Source organism: Herpailurus yagouaroundi, unplaced genomic scaffold (assembly GCF_014898765.1).
Source record: "Herpailurus yagouaroundi ecotype Mexico unplaced genomic scaffold, PumYag 159, whole genome shotgun sequence".
Lineage (NCBI taxonomy): Eukaryota > Metazoa > Chordata > Mammalia > Carnivora > Felidae > Herpailurus > Herpailurus yagouaroundi.
Genome location: NW_024412400.1, coordinates 61,250,139 through 61,273,301, shown reverse-complemented (window position 1 = coordinate 61,273,301; position 23,163 = coordinate 61,250,139). Strand labels below are relative to the sequence as shown.

The 23,163-nt window shown below is 39.0% G+C and overlaps 2 protein-coding genes across 3 annotated transcripts in view; one reads left to right on the top strand and one right to left on the bottom strand.

Moving 5' to 3' along the window:
• SERPINI1 (serpin family I member 1) overlaps positions 1 to 18,650 on the bottom strand; it is a 71,893-nt gene extending 53,243 nt beyond the window's left edge. The window contains exon 1 of one of the 2 annotated variants that reach the window (XM_040480677.1): positions 18,177 to 18,650. The gene's annotated coding sequence lies outside the window, so the exon portion shown is untranslated. Of the gene's footprint in view, positions 1 to 18,165 lie in introns of both variants that reach the window. The other variant, XM_040480675.1, reaches the window with a different exon arrangement.
• Positions 18,651 to 19,065: 415 nt separating this feature from the next.
• PDCD10 (programmed cell death 10) overlaps positions 19,066 to 23,163 on the top strand; it is a 48,169-nt gene continuing 44,071 nt past the window's right edge. The window contains exon 1 of the mRNA XM_040480678.1: positions 19,066 to 19,190. The gene's annotated coding sequence lies outside the window, so the exon portion shown is untranslated. The remainder of the gene's footprint in view (positions 19,191 to 23,163) is intronic.

The window sequence follows — 23,163 nt, the reverse complement described above, 5'->3', positions numbered from 1 at the left end:
AGAGTGAAGTTTAGGTAGTTTGAAAAAAGCCTCGGAGGGTATTTTAATGCACCCACCTCACTGCCCCTCATTCTCAATCTTCATGTCATGAGAAAAGAACTTTGCAAAAGAGGAAACAGTTCATTCATTGAATCAATATTTATTAATTTTTACCAAGCACTTTTCTAGGTGTTGGGGATACAATAGTGAACAAAATAGACAAAGTATCTGCTTTCAGAAACTTACAATTTAGGAGCTCAGAATAGTTGTGTAAACTCACACCAAATGACGATGAGATCTGGGAACAACCCATGTCGTATACCGTATTTCCAGAGGACTCTCCTATCACAACCTCGTCTGAACAATCTGGTTTTCTTCAAGCACAAACATCCAAAAAAGACCGTTTTTCACTTTAAGCAGGTAGCATCTACTACGTTCTGGGCCCTCACAATGGTAAGCAGAGCAGACAAGGGCCCTGTGTCACGAAGTTTACACCAAACAAATATTTGTGCAAATATCTAATTGCAAACTGTCTTAAGTGCAATGAATAAAACATAATGTGCTATATGAAAGATTCATGGGGCCCACTTCATATTGGAGAGGGAATCAGGGGAGGCCTCTCTGGGCAAGGATCACTTAGGCTGAGGACTGAAGGATAAGTAAGAGTTAAAGAGAGAAGCAGTATTACAGACAGAGGGAAAATATGAAAGCCTGAGGGCAGGAAAGAGCTTTGTGACTGTGAAGAATTAAAAGAAATCATGAACAAAAGGGAAAGAGGGGGCCGGCCTTAGTAGGCAGGGGCCAGATCATATAGGGCCCTGTTGGCAGCAAGGAAGCTGTATTTTCTCCTCAATGTAGAACCATTTAAGAAGCTAATATTTACAGAATGGATTATAGGGAGCACAGAGTAGAAGCCTAAGGACAAACTGAGTGGCTATTACAACAATGAATAGGTGAATCTGGGTGAAAGGAGATAGTAGCTGCATTGATGTAGGTAGAAAAGGAGCAGACAGATTCTGGACATTCTTATCAAGAGGGAGACTGGATAGGACATAGGTAACAGAAAGGAAGAATGACTATCAGGTTCTCCTAGACCAACTGGGTGGGTGAAGGTGCCCTTCTCCAGATGGAGAAGTTTGGATCAAAAACAGAGAGGGGTAAGAGAAGGTCATCAGGAATTTTGCTTTGGATAGATAAATCTGAAATACCCTCATGACATCCACTTTGGGAGTTAAGGAAGCTGTTAAATAAATAAGGTTAGAGTTCAGAGTACAGGTCAGGGACAGAGATATATTTGGGAATTGTCAGCATAGTTAAGACTATCAAAACGGATGAGATTTCCTGAGGAGTGTGGGGGAGATGGCCTACGGCCAAGCTCTAGGAAATTCTAATACATGTAAGGCGTGGGAGGATAAAGGGAGAAAATGATCACCCTTGTGGGCCTGGCAGAAAAAAAGGGACACAAGGCATGTTTATTACTCACCTAGAAACAAAATTATATTTCAGTTTCTGTTGAAAAACACTTTCCCAGTTTGGAACAATACTATGTAGGTAGGCTGACAGAGCCACTGAATTCATTTGAATCATGTGAAGTGCCTCTGTCTCTCTCTGTCTCTCTCTCTGTCTCTCTTTTTTTTCTGGTAGGTCAAAAAGAGTCAAATCTTGGCAATTTCATGAAGTTCAGCCTAGTACAAACACAATTTAGAACAAAATTTAAATCATGGTACAGTATACAGTACTAAAATGTTGCCCTTTCACATATGAAAAGTAATCTTTTGTTAACATTAGAGGCTCCTCTATTACCTTATATATGCTAAAGGTATTAAAATAAATCACACACACTAATGCTACATACCCTTTACCAATTAGTTCTACCCTGACAATCAAGCTGACAGCCTGAAAATGCCATTGACAACCTATCACCATATTCTGACTGTTGATAACCCCAGTAATACCATTTCCTGGTAAGCACATTCAGCAGGAAAAGCACTTGCAATTTCACACATCTCCAATTTTCTGTCTGGCTTAAGCAAAATCTCCTCACTGAGTTGTCAAGACATGTGCCCTTCTCACAACAATGCTTTTTTTTTTTTTTTTAGTTTTATATTTTTCCTCCCATTTGTATCACTGAGACGGCTTACGTCATTGAATTCTTTTTAATTTGTCTATACATACAAATTAAATAGTCAACAATTAAACAGTTTATTAAAAGTAAACAGGCTCTGAGTAGGGCATAAGGGCCTAACAAATAAAGTGACTTTCAGAGCAACAAATTTGGCTGAGTTGTGAAGCTGACTTCCTGGGTTCTAAGGTTTGCTGTTTTGGTAGGAATTCTGGATCCATTTGATAAATGAGATCTTCCTGTTAAAGGTTTTCATTTTCAAGTTATTCTAAAGGGGAAAAAGAAGAAAACGTTTCTTAAAATATCAGCTGGTGTACTATTAAACAATACACACAGTGAAATAAACTTGTGGTTTTTAAGCTGTCAGCCTTACAATCAGGTGCTTGTCTTCACTTGTGTCAAGACAGCAATTACTCTGGTTTGTCAAATATGGTTACTGATTCTCAGCGATGGATTATTCATGCTAGTTAGCTAGCTGAACGTTATGTTTCTATGAGGGTAAAATACGTAATTATTATGTTTTGTGGCACTTAAGAATCAGATAGCAAACCAAAAACTAAAATTTTCCAATTAGGGTGACAAAATGAAGGTGATATGAGCATAAACTAGAGCAACAACAAAAATTTCAAGACCGAAAAGAGAGGAAATGAGACAGTATTTTAATTAAAGTTGACTTCCTCACTCTAAAAACTAAAGGAAATTTTTACATAGTGATGTATCAATGTCTCAGTAAGCCATTACTTATAATATGAACCAACCTGAATGCAGACGAATAAATACAATCCCTTTAAGACAAACACATTTAAATGCTTCCATAGATTCATAATTGTTACTATTTCCTTTTTTAAATTTTTTTTAATGTTTATTTATTTCTGAGGCAGAGAGAGCCACAGCATGAGTGGGGGAGGGGCAGAGAGACAGGGAGACACAGAATCCGAAGCAGGCTCCAGGCTCCAAGCTGTCAGCACAGAGCCCGACACGGGGCTCGAACCCACAGCGAGATCACGACTGGAGCCAAAGTCGGTCGCTCAACTGAATAAGCCACCCAGGCGCCCCAATTGTTACTCTTTCTTTTAGGTTTCTAAACTCATATTTTAACGTGGTAAAAAAACATATTAAGAATTTTCCGTTGTAACCTTTTTTAAGTATATACAATTATTACTTTTTGAACTACAATTATTCTCTTATTGCTTGGACTCACAACCTTCACAGTCACTCTTCCTTAACCTCATTTCCCTAACCTTAGCCATTTCCCTAACCTCATGCCAGGGTCACAAATTGAAATGTCTACAGAGGCCAGGGGCACAATGTAAAGGACCCCAAGTAGCTCCACAGAAGACAAAAGAGATGGTGGGGATTGTGGAAAACTGGTATTCAAATACAGTAAACAGACACACACACAACTTACCTGTGGGCTGACCTCTGACTTGTTTCATCAGCTCTGCACCTTAGCTAACACAGGGACAAAAACTGTTGATGGTGTACCCCAAATTTTCCCTGAAAATTTGATGTAGATCATCATTACTGCCACTCTGAGCCAGCATATTGCCTCCGCCTCTGCCTCTTCCCAAGTCCATTTTTCTTTCCTTATTCTTCACTTTGTATGTTTATTTACTTGTTTCCCTTGAATCCACATTTGATACCAAGGCCATATTTTCTTTTCCAGATTGTTTTATGTGATTTAATTCTACACAATCAATACAAATAGGCTCATGGCTGTTAAATGTTCAGGGCGGATTACACCTTTAGCAATATAAATTACCCTTTTTCACCAGATTAAAGCCTTTGCCTTGAATTTGGTCTCGTTTTAAAAATATGGCCACCCTATATTTTTAAACTAATTTTTCTTTATTATTGCTTTACCATATTTTTACTTTAAACTGGTATCATTTTGTTTAGCTTTGTCTTTTTAAAAAACTAAATGGTTTGATTTTGTTTTTCACCCAGCATGGTAATTTCTACCTTTCAACAAAAGTCTAAATCTATTGGTAATTGTAATATATTTGTTTAACATTTTGTCATGCTTATCTTTTTTTTTTTTTTTTTTTGCATTGATCACATTTCTTTCCTATGTTCTGAAATATATATTTTCTAGGAGTGTGAAGAATAAAACATTTAACTATGCTTTCTTATACAGCTTCCTCTGTGTTTTTGATTTGAGTATTTGATGCAGAATATTATTAACTTTTTTCTACCATAGGTAGAATCTTAGAAAAATTTTAACATCTGGTTTTAAGACAATAGCAGCAACTATATACATGCCATTTATTCCATGATTTCATAGTCCTGGTCTTGAAATCTTGATTCTCATTATGTTGCAAGGAAATATGCACTTTTTTGTTGTTGGAGGTGATGGTGGTGGTAGTACGTATGACTGAGAAGGTTGCTGTTTTTTCTTCTGCACGCTGAATCGTACCTTAGCTGGATAAGCAGTTTTGAGTCATAAATTTATATATAATTCTGTAGAAGTCTATTACCTTCCATTACTAAGTGTTGCAGAAGAGTCTGACGACAAGCTGATTGCCACTCCCTTCATTTTTGTTTGTTGTTCCTTAGGTTCCCTCTTCCCTTCATTTTAAAATAAAAACAAACAACTTGAACAAAGTGTGGCCAGATCTTGGTCTCTGTTCATTAATTTCACCTGGTGTTCTGAGACGAAATTATATAAAATGAGGATATTTCCTTCGATTTCATCTGCTAGTCTGGGTTCCTTACAGTTCAATCTTCTGTAACTCTTCCCTATTTTTTTTTTCAATTTTATAATATACAGTTCACCTTTGAAAAATCGAGAGTTAGGGGCTCTGACCTTGGTGCAGTTGAAAATCTGTGTATAACTTTTGATTCCTCCAAAACTCACCTACTAATAGTCCACTGTTGACTGAAAGCCTTACTGATAAAGCCTTGCTGCTTTTTTGCAGCACTTCATAATTAATAATAGAAGGTAATAGATGAATGTATACAGAATTGTATATGTTCATGACTCAAAACTGCTTATCCAGCTAAGGTACGATTCAGCGTGCAGAAGAAAAAACAGCAACCTTCTCAGTCATACGTACCACCACCACCATCACCTCCAACAACAAAAAAGTGCATATTTCCTTGCAACATAATGAGAATCAAGATTTCAAGACCAGGACTATGAAATCATGGAATAAATGGCATGTATATAGTTGCTGCTATTGTCTTAAAACCAGATGTTAAAATTTTTCTAAGATTCTACCTATGGTAAAAAAAAGTTAATAATATTCTGCATCAAATACTCAAATCAAAAACACAGAGGGAAGTAAGGTCAATTAATACATACTGTGTGTGTGTGTGTGTGTATTATACTATATTCTTTCCATAAAGCTAAAGAAACTATTAAGAAAATCATAAGGAAAATAGATTTATGGTACTATACCAAAAAATTGGCACATAAGTGGACCTATGCAGTTCAAACCTGTGTTGTTCAAGGCTCAACTGTATTCACTTACACTTTTATATGTACGCTTTTAAAGTATACAATTTAGTGGTTTTTAATGTATTCATTAAGCTGTACCATCACCACTATTTAATTTTAGAACATTTCATTATCCCAGGAAGAAACCCCATAACCATTAGAAGTCACTCTACATTTCCCATGTCTCTTGGCACTAACCTATTCTCTGTCTTTATCGATTTGCCTATTCTGAATGTTTTATACAAAACATACCTTGTTGTGTCTTGCTTTTTCTGTATAGCCTACTGTTTTTAAGAGACATTCATGTTGTAGCATTTGTTTGTTTTATGGTCAAATAATATTCTATGTATGGCTATACATTTTGTTTATCCATTCATTGAGGGACAGTGAGTGGGCTGTTTCTGCTTTTTGACATTTTTTTTTCTAAAGTAGGCTCCACACCCAATGTGGGGCTTGAACTTATGACCCTGAGATAAAGAGTCCCCATGCTCTATTAAGCCAGCCAGCTGCCCCTGCTTTTTGACTATTGATAACGCTGCTATGAACATTTGTGTACAAGTTTTTGTGTGGATATTTTTTTTGTTGTTGTTCAATTTTATTAGGCATATGCCTAGGGTAGAATTGCTAGGTCATAGGCTAGCTATATGGTTAACATTTTGAGTACTAGCCAAATTGTTTTCCAATGTGGCTGCACTATTTTATAATGCCAACATTATAAAGGTTCAATTTTCTCCACACCCTAATACTTGTTATTGTGTCTTTTTTATTTTAGCTAATGGATGTGAAGTAATATCTCATTGTGGTTTTGATTTGCCTTTTTCTAGTGACCACTATTCTGTATCTTTTCCTGTGCTTATTGGGCATTTGTATATCTTGTTTGGAGAAAGAAATGTCTACTCAATTCCTTTGCTTATTTTAATTGGGTTGTGTTTTATTTTTGAATTATAAAAAAGCACTTTATGCCCTTTGGCTAGATGTCTCTTCCCAAGTATTTGATTTGCAAATATTTAATCCCCTTCTATGATTTGTGTTCTCATTTTCTTGACTGTGTCCTTTGAAACACAAAAGTTTTAAATTTAATGAAGTCTATATTTTCTTTTGTCACTTGTACTTTTGGTGTCATATCTAAGAAAACTAATACAAGGTGGTGACAATTTACTTCTATATTTTCTTGTAAGCATTTTATAATTTTAGCTCATTTGTTTAGGTCTGTGATCCATTTTGTGTCACATTTTGTTTACGGTGTGAGGTAGGGTCCAATTTCATTCTTTTGCATATGGATATCCACTTGTTTCAGTACCATTTGTTGAAGCCTGTCCTTTCTCTTGCTAAAAATCAATCGGCCATATATGTAAGGTTTGTTTCTGAACTCTCAATGCTACTCCACTAATAAATGTATGTTTAGGTACACTGCATTTTCACATTAAGTTTTTTTTTTTTTTTTTTAATTTTTTTTTTTCAACTTTTATTTATTTTTGGGACAGAGAGAGACAGAGCATGAACGGGGGAGGGGCAGAGAGAGAGGGAGACACAGAATCGGAAACAGGCTCCAGGCTCTGAGCCATCAGCCCAGAGCCCGACGCGGGGCTCGAACTCACGGACCGCGAGATCGTGACCTGGCTGAAGTCGGACGCTTAACCGACTGCGCCACCCAGGCGCCCCACATTAAGTTTTAAGATCACCTTGTCAATTTTTCCAAGAAAGATCTATTTTGATGCACTGGATTGGCAGATAAATTTAGGAAATAAGCACCATCTTAACAATGAATGTTTCAATCCATAAACATGAGATATCTTTCAATTTATTTAGGTCTTCTTTACTCTCTTTTAGTGATATTTTGTACATCATTTTATGTTCTTGGTGTACAAGTCTTGTACTTCCTAAGTATTAAATTTTTTTGGTGCTATTTTAATTGTATTATTTTTCTTAATTTTGTTTCTGGATGTTCATTGCTAGTATACAAACATACAATTTATCTTGGTCTTATATCATGCAACCTTGCTGAACTTATTTTTTAGTTCTAATAGTTTTGTGTGTGTGTGTGTGTGTGTGTGTGTGTGTGTGTGTGTATTTCTTAGGGTTGTCTATATACAAGATCATTTCATCTGTGAATAGATAGATTGACTTCTTCCTTTCCAATCTGGGTTTTTTTTTTTTAATTTTTATTTCTTTCTTGCCTAACTACCCAAGCTAGAACCTCTACACAATGTTGAATAGAAGGTGAGGGCAAACATCCTTATTATTCCTGATCTTGAAGTAATATTGAGTCTTTCGCCATTAAGAATGATGCTAGCTGTTGGGTTTTTGTATGTCTCTTATCAGGTTAGGAGATTCTTTTCTTTTTTTACATTTATTTATTTTTGAGAGACAGAGAGAGACAGAGCACAAGTGGGGGAGGGGCAGAGAAAGGAGGAGACACAGAACCTGAAGCAGGCTCCAGGCTCCAAGCCCTCAGCAGAGAGCCTGACGTGGGGCTTGAACTCACAAACCGTGAGATCATGACTTCAGCCAAAGTCAGACGCCTAACCGACTGAGCCACCCAGGCACCCCAGGAGATTCTTTTCTATTCCTCATTTGTTAAATGTTTTCAACATGAAAATGTGTTGGATTTTGTGAAATGTTTTTCTGTGTCTATTGGGATGATCATGTGCCTTTTATTCTATTGATATGGTGTATTATACTGGTTGATTTTCATGTTAAACTAACCTAGAATGAATTCCTAGAATAAATCCCACTTGATCATGGTGTATAATTTTTATTTGTTGCCAGATTTGATTTGCTAGTATTTTGTTGGGGGGATTTCTGAGTATATATTCACATTCTCTATTTCTTCTGCTTTGATAGTTTGTCTTTTGGTAGCAATTTGCCCATTTCATCTAATTGTACCATATAATTGTTCATAGTATTCCTTAATAATCTTTTATTTCTATAAGATTGGTAGTGATGTCTCTTCTGTAGTATATTCCCTTTTAAATCTCATTTTCTTCTAAATTTCAATTAAGTATCTTAATTTGTTTCTTAATTGACTGCCATGGCTTCCTACAATATCCAATATGCTGTTCAGTCTTAATTGTATTTTGAAGTCTGGGCTTTACTTTTCCATACATTGAGGTTGTTTCAGTTCTATATCAATCTTATTATCCCTATACAGTATTTTGTGCAACACTTGAAAATTTGTTTACAATTAGATGACATCCTCCCCAGTTTCCTGAATATTTATTTTAGCATTAAGGAGTACTTAGAGTTTAAAGTTCCTATTTGAATTACAAGTTATTGTTCACTTCATAAATCATAACAATATAAATCTAACATTTAATAAAATAACATTTATGAGCATGCCAGGTATTCTGCGATGCACTTTGTGTGAAATCTCATTATAGCAACATAAACAGCACTTGAGTCAAGTTACAGATTACAAAACCAAATTTGAACTCAGTTTTGACTGCAGAGTCCACATTCTTTTTTTTTTTTTTTTTTTTAATTTTAGAAAGAGAGAGCAGGGGAGAAGGGCAGAGGGAGAGAGAGAATCTTAAGCAGGCTTTACACTTAGTGTGGAGCCAGATGTGTGGCTCAATCCCACAATCCTGGGACCATGACCTGAGCTGAAATCAGGAGTCAGACACTCAGACTAAGCTACCCAGGTGCCCCTGCAGAGCCCACATTAACCAGTGGTTGACAGACTTTTTTTTTTTTTTTTTTTTTTAAAGGGCCTGATAGGATATAGTTTAGGCTTTGGGCCATATGGTCTTTATCACAATGACTCAACTCTGCTGGTGTAGCAAGAAAGCAATCTTCATAATATGTAAATGATGGGCATAGCTGTGTTTCATTTACCAAAAAGGTAGTGTGCCTATAGGCCGTAGTGTGCCACTCTGTGCTCTTAACCAACACACCACACTACCCTATGTCTTTCTCAAAGCCTTCCTTGACCGCCACATTAGCTCAATTTCCTCTTCTTCTGGACTTCTACCATAGTAGCTGTTGTAGTATCAGCCCTAAGTCCCATATCTTTGTTTTTATGTAAATGTGTCTCACATGTCTTCTTTTGTTAACCTTATTGACAAAAGATCATGCCAAGGAAAAAGTGACTTTATACATTTTGTTGTATCTCTGTGAGGCACCAACCCCATGCCACAGATTGTGAAAGTAGCTTAGAAATTTACATATGACTGTATCTGAAGAGATTTTTTTAAATATTTATTTATTTATTTTGAGAGAAAGAGTGAGCACGAGTGGTGGGGAAGGGCAGAGAGAAAGGGAGGGAGAATCCCAAGTTGGTTCCACCTCAGAGCAGAGCCTGATGTGCAGGGCTCAATCCCACGAACCAAACCGTGAGATCATGACCTGAGCCAAAATCAAGAATCAGATGCTTAACCGACACAGCCACCAGGTGCCCCTATGTGGAGAATTTTGACACAATAAAGCCACTCACCTGAAATCAAATGACAGAAATGTAAAAATTGAAAAATAAAGATATTGATAGAGAAATTCAGACAACTGCTATATAAACTCTACAGTCAACATCTTTCCTTATGAGTTTTTTTAATGTAGAAAAACTATATATTTGTTTCCATTTTCTCAGTTTCAGTTCTTTCCTCAGACTTTCCTAACCTCAAGGAATCACAGTTTATGAAAACCATAAATCAAAGATGCATCACTGTAAGAATTAGTCAAAATTTAGATAATAATTACTGTATGGATGTTGATGATATGTTTCACATTTTAGCAATGAGTAATAACATCATTTCCAGGATTAAAATCTTTTTTTTTTTTTTTTAATTTTTTTTTCAACATTTATTTATTTTTGGGACAGAGAGAGACAGAGCATGAACGGGGGAGGGGCAGAGAGAGAGGGAGACACAGAATTGGAAACAGGCTCCAGGCTCTGAGCCATCAGCCCAGAGCCCGACGCGGGGCTCGAACTCACGGAGCGCGAGATGTGACCTGGCTGAAGTCGGACGCTTAACTGACTGCGCCACCCAGGCGCCCCAAAATCTTTTTTTTTAATGTTTATTTTTTTGAGAAAGAGAGAGAGAGAGTGCGCAAGCCCAGGAGGGGCAGAGAGAGAGGCAGACACAGAATCTGAAACAGGCTGCAGGCTCTGAGCTGTCAGCACAGAGCCTGATGCGGGCCTCGAACTCGGGAACGGCAAGATCATGACCTAGGCCATAGTTGAACGCTTAACCAACTGAGCCACCCAGATGCCTCCAGGATTAAAATCTTTTAGAGTGAGTTCCTCTCTATGAAACTGGCTTATTTTACTTTTTCAGGCAGCTAAACAAATCTTAAAAAAGAATCTAATATTTAATTGTTCTTTCATTTGTATAATATCTATATTCTCAAATACAGTCTATATGGAGGTTCATTGTTACCTTGAAATTTAAAGTAGATTTATAAGAGAATCATCCTTTCAGGTGTTATTACATCTGTGATAAAAAGTATAGGACAAGTATTAAATGTTGTATGGGCCAGATGACCTTTTAACCAGAGATACCATCAGTCTGTGAGGAATGCCTTGGCCCAGAGACGTGAAGTTTGGTAGCTACAGAAATGAAAACGTGGTATAAGATGGTTAGCTTTTTCTAACCCGGTGAAACAACAAATAAACAGTCGGCAGAGTTAGAATGAGAAGAAATACAATTTAAAGTTAACATGGTCTTAATTATGAGGCTACAGCTGAAACTATTGACTCATTACCCCCAAATTATTCTCAAGCTACTGTTTCCCTGCTTTATCCACCGCAAAGGCCAAAAGTCCTTGATACCTAAGCTTCTCTTAAAGCTAGAGGCATCCAGAGGCATCCAGGGGCGCCTGGGTGGTTCAGTTGGTTAGGCATCCGACTTCGGCTCAGGTCATGATTTCACGGTCCGTGAGATGGAGCCCCACGTCGGGCTCTGTGCTGACAGCTCAGAGCCTGGAGCCTGCTTCGGATTCTGTGTCTCCCTCTCTCTGCCCCTCCCCTGTTCATGGTCTGTCTCCATATGAGTAAGAATTTTCTTTTTAATAATCTTGACAAGATTTCTTTCTCCTTCAAAATACTTAACTTTATATTAGTAATTATTAACTAAATCTGTTCTTAAAATTAAACAACAAATAATTATGATTAGGCTTTTATAATTTTGGATTATTGGCATTTTATTTTATTATTTATAGTTTATTTTTGAGAGAGAGAGAGAGAGAGAGAGAGAGAGAGACAGAGCATGAGTGGGGGAGGGGCAGAGAGACAGGGAGACACAGAATCCAAAGCAGGCTCCAAGGCTCTGAGCTGTCAGCACAGAGCCCTATGTGGGGCTCGAACCCACAAACCGCGAGATCATGACTTGAACTGAAGTCGGACGCTTAACCAACTGAGCCACCCAGGCTCTCCAGCATTTTATTTTTAATACAATTTGTAAAAAGTTCCCTGACTTAGCAAAAACAAAAATTATACCATTGTTATGTGGCTGTCAGGATACTGGTATTATTAAAATTTTATCCAGTATTAGATGTCAAGTGACTTATAAAATACAGTTTAACTTAGTTTGACCATAGAACAAGTGATTTGATATCTGTAAGCAATTTAAGATGCTTTGTACAGGTTTAACTGGAAGGCTGACTGTATCTTAAAAAACACTGATTGCGGGGCGCCTGGGTGGCGCAGTTGGTTAAGCGTCCGACTTCAGCCAGGTCACGATCTCGCAGTTTGTGAGTTCGAGCCCCGCGTCAGGCTCTGGGCTGATGGCTTGGAGCCTGGAGCCTGTTTCCAATTCTGTGTCTCCCTCTCTCTCTGCCCCTCCCCCGTTCATGCTCTGTCTCTCTCTGTCCCAAAAATAAATAAAAAACGTTGAAAAAAAAATAAATAAAATAAATAAAAAACATTGATTGCTTCAATGATTTTTGATGGCTTTTTGAAGTACCCAACAATTAAAATTATGCATTATATTAAAGTGTTTACAGCGCACTATTAAAAGATGGAAAAAGTGAACTAACACTTCAAGTTACATAGGGTTAAAGACTTCAAATAAAACTAGTTAGTTTTTCTTTTTTTTCAATATATGAAATTTATTGTCAAATTGGTTTCCATACTAGTTAGTTTTTCAAAGCAAATTTAAGTTATCAAGAAAATGACAGAAGCAATCCAACGTGGGTAACATATCAAAAGTATTCCAGTGAAGTGTTGTGGGCCCACTCAAAAGAAGCCAAGACGGTGGGAGGGAAATGGACTTCAAGTTGTTAGGTACTCACTGAATTGCTAGATTGTGCTATAGAAATCACTTTGTGACCCTTCAGTTACTGTTATTGAGAACTCTGGTATGAGATTTATCGGGGAAAAACAATACACTTAGGAAAATGAGATTATTAAATCAAAGTAAATTCTAACTGCCTTCCTTCCCACACTAAATTAGAAGCTGGGAGGAGCTCAGAAGGCTCCTTTCCTAGGCTGAACCAGAAGGGGGTCTTGAAGCAGTGGCTGGAGTTGGAGGTACCATGCACATTTCAGTAGCTATGATGTACAGAAGGCTAGCACAGAGCCCTGTGAATGCCAAATTCAACCCTTCCCCTTGCTGGCTCAAAATGACAAATGTCTATATAATTTAGGTTTAATAAGCCTGAATAAGGCCTCCCAATGCAACCATTTCACTAAAAATTGAACATTCAAGACCAGTTAAATTTGTTACGACAAAGCTTCATGTAACATTTACCTGTTTTTCTCTAAGTCTCTGTTTTTATGTATCAAGAAGAAAAGCCATAGACCGTGTGTGTATGAATGTGTGGGGACTGTTACTTAAAAGTACATCTTTAAGTCAGCAAAATTTTATTTTTTTTTAATTTTTTTTTTCAACGTTTATTTATTTTTGGGACAGAGAGAGGCAGAGCCTGAACGGGGGAGGGGCAGAGAGAGAGGGAGACACAGAATCGGAAACAGGCTCCAGGCTCTGAGCCATCAGCCCAGAGCCCGACGCGGGGCTCGAACCCACGGACCGCGAGATCGTGACCTGGCTGAAGTCGGACACCCAACCGACTGCGCCACCCAGGCGCCCCTAAGTCAGCAAAATTTTAGAGGCAAAGAGAGACAATGCCAAAAGGCATCCAATTAATAAATTTATATTTGAAGTACACGCCTATGCAATGTTGCAATTAATAGCAATGTTTGCTCTATTCATTCACAATGTCACAATAGACATCAGTATTTATATTTAACTCTATATAAGCAACGGTTGTGGGCAAAGGGCTGCATTTGGTGCTAAAAGAGAGGTCCAAGAAACAATCCCTTTTTTAGTTGTATTTGTTTGTGAAAAATGTAAAATTATGTTTCTCTATAGGTAATCAAACATTTAAATAAATTGTTACCAAGGATAGACTTTATATAAGGCTCTTAAATAGAAAGGTAAATGAAACAGTTCTGAAGTTACTCAGCATCTGGTGAGGAAGACAGTTACGAACTCAGCTAATTCTACACAAGGCACAATGCTAAGCATGAAGAGTCATGCCAAAGGAACATGAAGAAGGAAGGTTAATCAATCATCAGTTCTAAGCAATTTGTATCTATTTGCATGCTAGGAAAGCTATGTTAAAAAGCAAAGAAAAGGCAGTTAAATATGTTACTATTAAATTTACTACTAAAGAACTATTGACAACTAACTCAAATTCTCCAGGTTTTGGAGTAATAGAAGAAAAATCACATTTGAATTCTTCATTCTTACACTAATCAGATTAATCTGTTTCTGGAAGCTTAAATGCAAAAGACAATAAATGCCCAATTCCACATGTACTTAAACACAGTCTGACTTCCTTTCTTCTTGCTCCTTTTCTTGTTTTTTAACAAATGATTATAAAAATGGAAGAATAAATTCAGGTTTTATGGAATGAAATGTGTGTTTCACGGGTAAGCTTCAGCAAAGGCATTTTACTTAGGTCAAATTGTGTTGATCCATAGACTGACCTGGCTGGAAATGCAAACTTGGTTGTCACCAGTGGGAGAGCTCTTTCCCCTCATCCACATTCCCTATCTCTGGGATGAATTTAGAAATGGTACCACACAAAGTTGTACATCAGTCTTTGCAGCCCACACTGTCTGAATGAAATTGGGCTCAATGGACACTTCTGCAAAGGCCAACCAGCACAAAGACATTCTTAGAAAGGCTAATGTATAGTAATTATTCTGCGAGGTCAACTTAACCCTTGTCTATCAAAACGCAAAATGTCTCACTGTGTACATTAAAAAGTCTTAGCCAGTAGTTCTAATTCAGTAAGCGATTATAGGGCCACTACTTTATGCTGAGCATGACACAAGATGCTCAGAATGAGCAGGAGATAGAAAAGAAGTATGTGGTCTCTAGAAGCTAATAACCTACTTGGTTCAAACACACTTACCAAAATTTAAGGACTAAATTTTGAAGACGTTAGATTGAAAACAAAACAAAAACAAATTGTTACCATTGTATAATTAATCCTGATCCCCCAAAGCAGTAACTAACCTTTGAAGTTTGATGGAAGAAGGGGGAGGGGGATGCTCTTGCTCATCTTTAGTATCTGGTTCAAGTATCTCTGTTACTAAGGGGGAAAACACTTTTTGGGTTTTTACTTCTTTTTAATATTATGTCCAAATAATTCATTCACTTTGAAGTGAATATGTACACAGTGGATCTTTTTTTGCTCTGCGTTAATAACCCACGATCACTCAATATCTAATGAATTATTGCCAGTCTGACTCCAGTTTAAAATGCAATATAGGAAACAAGGCTCCGTATCTCAGGGGTTAGAGCACTGGTCTTGTAAAATGCAGTATAGGAAAGTATTGTCTCCCACAATGGGTATAGGCTTCCAGCAATGATTGGGGGGAGAAAAGGCCATGAAATCACTTCTAGGCATTTAACAATACAGATCAAATCTCTTTTCTCTCTTGCTAAGGGCAGTTTCTCAAGCTGTTTATCAAACAGCATTTTTCATATCTACCTCCTTCTATAAATCAGCCTCCCAACACACCAAAACCATTTGATCTTGAACCTTTAAGTCTCGCTCTTTTGTGCTGCATGCATCAGTGAATCCTCCTGTTAGAGAAATCTATGCTACTCAATTATTTTCACTCAATAAACTTAGAGTCAGAATCCTGTATTTAAAAAAAGTTCAAAATATATTGCAATTCGAAATTAATCAAGTCTTTTGGCTAAAAAACAAATAGTGATTTCCAGAGCACTATCCATTCCAGAGAGACATTCTGCACTCTGTTGGTTTTTCTTTCTCATCATATGCTCACTAATAGCCATATACAAACAGTAAAAATCAAGAGCAGAACAAATAATATGCTTTTTACCTAGGTAGTACTTTACATAAAATTATGAACTGTGACATGAACAATCATCTCAACACCAGTAACATACAGTCAAGAAGACTTCATATTATATGAGATTTAATGTGAACACCAATTTAAAATCTCTTGACACAAGTTCAAGGTAACAAATACCTAAGTACTATATATTGCTAAAGATTTCTCCCTTATAAAAACATGGTCTTACTCCCAAATGATACAGGAACCCAATCTCTTTCACTGACATAATAAAAAGGATCCAAATCTTGGAAGCAGGAGAAAAATCCAGTACTTTAATACTACAAACTCAGTCAGTCATTCCTAATGAGACTCTATCCTTTACGATACCTCACAGCAAAAGACCTAGAAATAGTTGGGATTCAGAGTACATCTGAATTCCAACTGTTTTGATATTTTTTTTTCTATCCCATTATTAACTGATTCCCAACCAAACTCTTTCAAAAGATCTTTTAACATAGGCTTTGAAATAACTTCATTGCCAATATTACTATTAATTGTTATTATTACATGGAGTAAATAAATCAGTGACAGCGGGTGTTCAGTTTCACAAAATCAATTGGTAGCAGAGACTAAGAAAGATTCTAAGACTAATTCAGAACAATCCACAGAATGACAAATAACACGGGTAAAAACAATCTTTTCAAAGCCTCACTATATTCTAGTACTCATTTTTTTCTCCTAAAATCAGTTACGTAGTGTCTTTTCAGCTACGTGGATTAATAAACTCGCCTGTGGTATATAGCAAAGATAAACTCAGATCCTTACCACGACTGCTAAGTTTAGTGGCTACTGTTGCTTTTTCTTTTTTCTAAGCTCTCTGCTGCTTCTAATACCTGATTTGCTTGGGGACAATCTAAAAGCGGCTGTTTTTCTAAGATCTGTCCGTGTATATATTTCTCTGGTGTATAAGAATGTGGCAGGGGGTGCTGGAGGGGAGGAGTAAATATACTGATAAGTCATTTAGGCTTATCAGTAGTAGCACTCAGTAGGATAGAACTTTAATCTATAAAGAGAATTCCTTCTGGCCATTTTTTTTTTTTTTTTGAAAAAGGAACTGTGTGTGCTTTACAAAAATAAAATCCTGAAATACTAAGTAAATGAGGAAAGCATCAAAACCAGAAAACAGAAGATAATTACCCCACTGTATTGGCCCTAGCTAAAAAAAAAAAAATCCAAATTATTTACTCAGACCCTGGAATACACAACTGTCACAATGAAAGCATTTCAAAGGAAAACGTGCTGCAATATGCTACTATGATTAAAAGCCGTGTAATCTGGAGAACCTTGGAAACAAAAAGAAAATGACTAGGAAAATAGCTATTTACATACTTTCTAAAAAGAAAGCCTGCAATTTTATCATAGTTGCACAAAGGTAGGTATGACTTTCACCTTTACCTAGTATTAAAACATATTCTCATCCACAGGTATTTAATAACAATCAGAGAAATTGTACATGGTTTAATACCAAGAATAAACTATTTTTTTTATGATACTATTACATGTGTTTTAAGCCTGAACCCATCACGACACACACTAAGGGTAACCATTTAGCACATACCCCCTTAACAGAAAAGATCCTCGCACAGCTTTTCTTGTAGTTTTTTTTTTTCAAATGCATAAATATTACCAGACCCAAATGAGAGAATAAGAAGCAGCAACGAAATACACCATATGTTCCCACTGTAGGCTGAGTCCTGGTCTTTGTTCCAATATTCTAGAGCCACTGGAAGGAAAGCTAAGTATCCATCCATTAAAACATTTTTACATTATCGCTGGCAAAGTTATACTTCTGATAGGTTTAGTCATCTTGATTATTCTGCCTGCATTTGCTTAATACAGATCTCTCTCAATTTTAGGAACCTGCAGTAAACCACCCTGGAAAACAGGTCGGTAGTAGGACAATCTGATAAAACGTAAGGGGTAGACACTGAAGAAGAATGCAAAGTTATTTTCCTAGTGAAAGAGTTCTGAAGTAATTCTATATCAATGACATTTTTTTTTAACCAGCTACGCACCTACCCAGATACCATCAACCTCATCTTCAATTATCCGGGTTTCCCTAAATCCTAAGATCTCCCCAAACAGTTTTAATGGTGTAACTCACGCCAAAAACACTTAACCACGCCCTTTATACCCACAATCAAGCCACCTTTTGCTTTTTTCCCCCTTCAAAGTCCAAAATGTATTTCTTCTAAAAGGGTTCGCACCCCTTCCCTAACCCGAGTCAGAGACTACCTGTGCCTTGACAGAATTCCTATTGGAAGACGCTTTCTCCTGGGCAGTATGAGGACGCCCAGAAGAGGCACCCACGCTTACCTCCCACACACCTGCAACCCCTGGTGGGATGCTGGAGCTGATGCTCGGAGGACTGCGCTCCGCTCTGCTCGTGTTCCTGCTCTCGTCTCTCCCGGGAAACTACAGTCCAGACTGCGCCTCCGGCTGCTACAGTGAACTAAGCTCCGCCTCCCCCTCCTCTAGTTGGTGAATTCGGCAGCTGTTGCTCCTCCCCCTGCTGTTTCTGCTGCTGCCCCGGCTGGTGGCGGCGGGAAGCTGCTGCCCTAGTACCTTCCCGCTCCCTGCACTTCTGCAGCTGTTCTGCCCCTTCCCTTTCCCTGGGGACCCCTCTCTCCTCAGTCAGTGGCCTCACACCTGGAGCTGCCTCCCTGGCCCGGAAGCCTCCTCGAGAAGCCCAGGCTCACTCTACCCCTCCGCGACCCGCAGGTCTGGCCGCCTGGTGTCTTTGGGGCTCTACCGCTTTCGGGGAAGCTGCCCCTCCGGCCTGAGCGCATCCCCACAGAGCTCCCTCCCTCTCTGCCGGCGATTCCCGCGTTGCTTCCTCTCCCCCCGATGCAGCGCCCACAGCTCAGCCACCCCTCGTTCCCCACCTCAAGCTCTCTCCCCAACCCCCTTCCTTCCTCTGCTCCGCTAGCCCGCCCCCACAATGGGTGAGTCGCTGGCAGGGCCGACCCAGCACCCTGATTGGCGCAGGTGAGAGCTGACCCCTCCCTTCCCCCCGCTTTTCAAGCACCCTCTCTATCTATCTCACCTCCTCCCGCAAAAGCAGGGAACTGTCCTTTTATTGGGTAGAAGTGTCCCCACCCATCGCCTTAGGCTCTACCGCACGGCCTGCCGGGAGTTGTAGTCTTGCTTGTGCAGGAATTGCAAGCGACGCCGGCGAGTGAGACTACGAGTCCCCATAGGCCCCTGCGCGACTCCGGCTGGGCAGGATTCCGGACAACGCCTGGTTCCTCTCGGGTCCTTCCGGCGTCGCCGGAGTGAATTGATCCGGGAGTTGAAGAGGGCTCGAAAGGTGGGAAGTGAAGTCAGTGCCTCAGTTGCCGGTAAGGTGTGGCTGTTCTTTCCCAGTCTCTGTAGCCCCGAGCGGAGCAGAAGAGGTCTGGGGTCACACAGGGGCCGTGGCTGAGGCACTTGGGCTTGGTTCTGGCAGGCGGAGCGGACGGGGCTGGGAACGGGGCCCTATGGGCGTAAGCGAGGTTACCCTACGCGAGTGGCGTAAAGCGGGTTTGTAAATGCTGCCTGCCCTGCTCGGGCCTTGAACGCCTCCAGGAAGTCTCCTCTAGGTGGGGGCGGGAGGGGAAGGGCGAGGTTGGCCTTTGGTGCCCCCGGAGAAGGGAGAAGGCGGATGTGTCTGGGGTGGGGTCCTCTGAAGGTGTGGCTTGGGGCGGGGAGATGTGGCTGCTGTTTTCCCCCTGCTTTAGAAGTAGGATAGGGAAGGAGTGGAGGAGGGAAGGGGCGCTTGGGAGTCTGCTCTTGAGGTGACTCAGGTTATGCCCTTTGAAAGAAGAGAACTGTAGAAGGAAGAGTCAAATGTTGACAGAGACCTACGGATTCAGTTCTGGTTTCATGATGTGGCCCCTCTGAGGCAGTTTTGCCTCTGAGCAGAAAACCTTAACCCTCCTAGATATAAGTCCCAAGGTATCTTTACACCCGTTCTGTTTTCAAAGATACCGTTTCAAAGATGCAAATGAGAAACTGAAGGGATAAATGACGTGCCCAAGGTCACACACGTAGGGACAGATCTGATCTAATCCTGTTGTAATCCCGCTTCTGAATAGAGCTGCCGCACCAGAAAGAAAAGGGGTAGAGAGGTTGGTGGTCTTTTGAAGTGAGTGGGGAAAATCGCAAAGTAATGCATTTTGTGCATTTTTAAGAAGCCCTTTGTGAAGTGAAGAGTTTTTTGAGTTGGAGACATTCCTCAATAAAAGAAGGACACATTCTAACTTTTTGGAAAAATAATGTTGAGTTTCAACTTACTTATTAGAAGTATATTAAGTGATGGACTGTACCGCCATTTTATTTTTTTAATGTTTACTTATTTTTAAGAGAGAGCGAGTGGGGGAGGTGCAGAGAGAGGGGGACAGAATCCCAAGCAAGCTCTGAGCTGTGAACACAGAGCCCAACTGGAGGCTTGAACCTACGAACCCTGAGATCATGACCTTAGCTGAAACCAAGAGTCTGTCACTTAACCCACTGAGCCACCCAGGTGCCCCTGTACCACCATTTTTTTTTAAATTTTTTTTTTCAACGTTTTTAATTTATTTTTGGGACAGAGAGAGACAGAGCATGAACGGGGGAGGGGCAGAGAGAGAGGGAGACACAGAATCGGAAACAGGCTCCAGGCTCCGAGCCATCAGCCCAGAGCCTGACGCAGGGCTCGAACTCACGGACCGCGAGATCGTGACCTGGCTGAAGTCGGACGCTTAACCGACTGCGCCACCCAGGCGCCCCAAGTACCACCATTTTAAACAGATAATGAGATAGGTGAATGTCGAAAATATATATCCCATCCTTATAGTTACAAGGCATTCCTTTCCCTTCCTACTGTAGGACCGACTGTTTTTACTCTCATTTTGTAAAACTGACAACAGTAGTGTAGGAATTCTTTCAAAAAACTTATTTTACACTTTTTTTCAAATAATAACAGCAACAAGAGAGTATAGTGTGCACATTATTAGAAAAGAATATACGTTGCATTTTTTGGAAATAACATCACATTTTTGTTGATCTCTACTTTCCCCTTGATTTTCTTGACCCTGGTGTGTGTATGTGCACGTGCATGTGTGTAAAAACGTCAGACACTTACTTATTTAATTTTTCTTAGCATTACTTACGACTTTTAATTCATTCTATTTTATGTTAAAGAATGGGAAAATCAGACGTTTATATTTTGTATTAAGCAGAAAGCAGTATGCTTGTTAACAGTCTTCTCCTTTATAATTGTTAGTGTGACCAAGTATGAATGTTCCTATTGGATAGTTCCTTAATAGACTTTTAGGTGTATGTTTTTTGACATCAGAATTTCTTTGTGATAAGTTTATATACAATACTTAGGTATCTATCTAATAGTTAATCATGGTTTACTACTGTATATGTTAACCATTGAAACTGCTGATTTTTTAATGTACTCTGAAAATATTATCAACAGTGTTTGACTTTTGAATGCAGAAACATTTTATAGGATTAGAGGTATATTGTTCCCCGTAAGACTGAAGTTAAGATGGTCTAGAAGTTAACATAACATTTAAAATAAAGTGGAGGTTTGATACTATAGAATGAAGTTGGAAGTATAGGAATAACGTAGCACCATGAGTAATGCAGGACACAAGGAAAGGAAGATCAACTAAACAAGTAGAAAATTTATGTGGGGATAACTATGCTATATTGGAAGGATATGGTGGTAGTTTACATAGACTGTAAACTGAACATGAGTTAGTGATAGTAAAGCAAGAGTGTTAATATATTTTCTAGATGGCATTGTAGATGTTTGTTTTTTGTTGGGGGAAGTGTGAAGTGAGTTCTCTAACTTTTTGGCATGCAGCTATGAGCTGTGGAATGAGCTTTTGACCCAAAAGTCAGAAAAATTTGGAAATAAGTAGAATTAATTTAATGCACTTGTTCAGTATGTGTTAATTTTTCTCCTTGTTTCAGTTCTGTCATTACTCGTCGTCTCTGACGTCCATTACAGTTTTGATATTTCATCTATATTGCAGTGATGGAATAATGTTTTTATTGCATTTATCCTCTTTCAGTCACATGCTAAAATACTGTGGTCCTTTTGGATCTCTGCACATTGAAGTAGTTAGGGTTCACAGAGTTATGCGTTCACTTATGTTTTTATCGTAGTTTGTAGTTCACCAGTGTCCACATTTGTTCTTATTTTTGTTTTCAGGAGCCTTGGTGTCAGCTTTTGGACAACATCTCTTACAGGACTTAGGATGTCTCCATATGCATCTATTTTTAAGTATAGAAAGTCATGAGAACAGGACTCTGTATTATTCTATCCCCAGTAGGTAAAATAATTGAGTACCTGTTTATACAGAGAATGAAGAGTTTCAGATTGGTTACGTGTAAGGTCATTTAACTAGTGACTGGTGGGACTAAGGCATAATCCAGGTCTTCTGATTGTAGACCTTTATATTATAGAATAAAGACTCAGTGCCTGAAATTATTTATTTTACGTGATAAAGGGACTTAAAATTACTTAAATATTCAAATACCGTTATTCTCTTACTCTGTTTAATGCTGCAGTTTATCCTTTGCCTCCTTCCTAACTCTCCATCCTTGTATCCAGCCTTTCTTACTTATTGCACCTTTCAGTTTTTACATATGTAAGTTCTTTCCTGACTTGGGAGCCTTTATACGTATGCCATCTCCCTGCTGGACTGCTCTTCCTCCCCTTCCCAGATCTGGCCAACTCCTAGTTAATTTGCAGATCTCAGTTTAAATGTCATTCCTCTGGGGAACCTTTCCCAACCTTCTTTGACTCCTCCTTCCTAAAATTAGAACTTAACTATAGTAAGTTCCCACTGTATCTTCATCATACTCCATACTTCCCCTTTGTAGCATCATCACAGTAGGAACTCCCATCATTTCTGTAATTCATGTGATACATGTCTGTCTCCCTCATTAGACTATAAGCTACCTGGGTAGGGTCCTGTCATTTGTCACGTGCCTTACCTCACTACTTACATAGTATCTGGCACAAAGTAAGTTTTCAGTAAATACTCACTGAATGAATGCATAAATGATTGAATGAACGAGTGCATCCATGGACAGTGCCTCCAGCACTCTGCTGGGGACAAAAATACAGAAATAAGTAAAACAGACTTGCTTTCTACCTTTAGATGAAAGGACTTATGACAGAAGTTTTATAATACAAATTGTAGAAAGGGGCACCTGGATGGCTCAGTCAGTTAAGTGTCCGACTTCTGCTCAGGTCATGTCTCCCGGTTCGGTTTGTGAGTTTGAGCTGAGCCCCGCGTCAGGCTCTGTGCTCACAGCTCAGAACCTGGA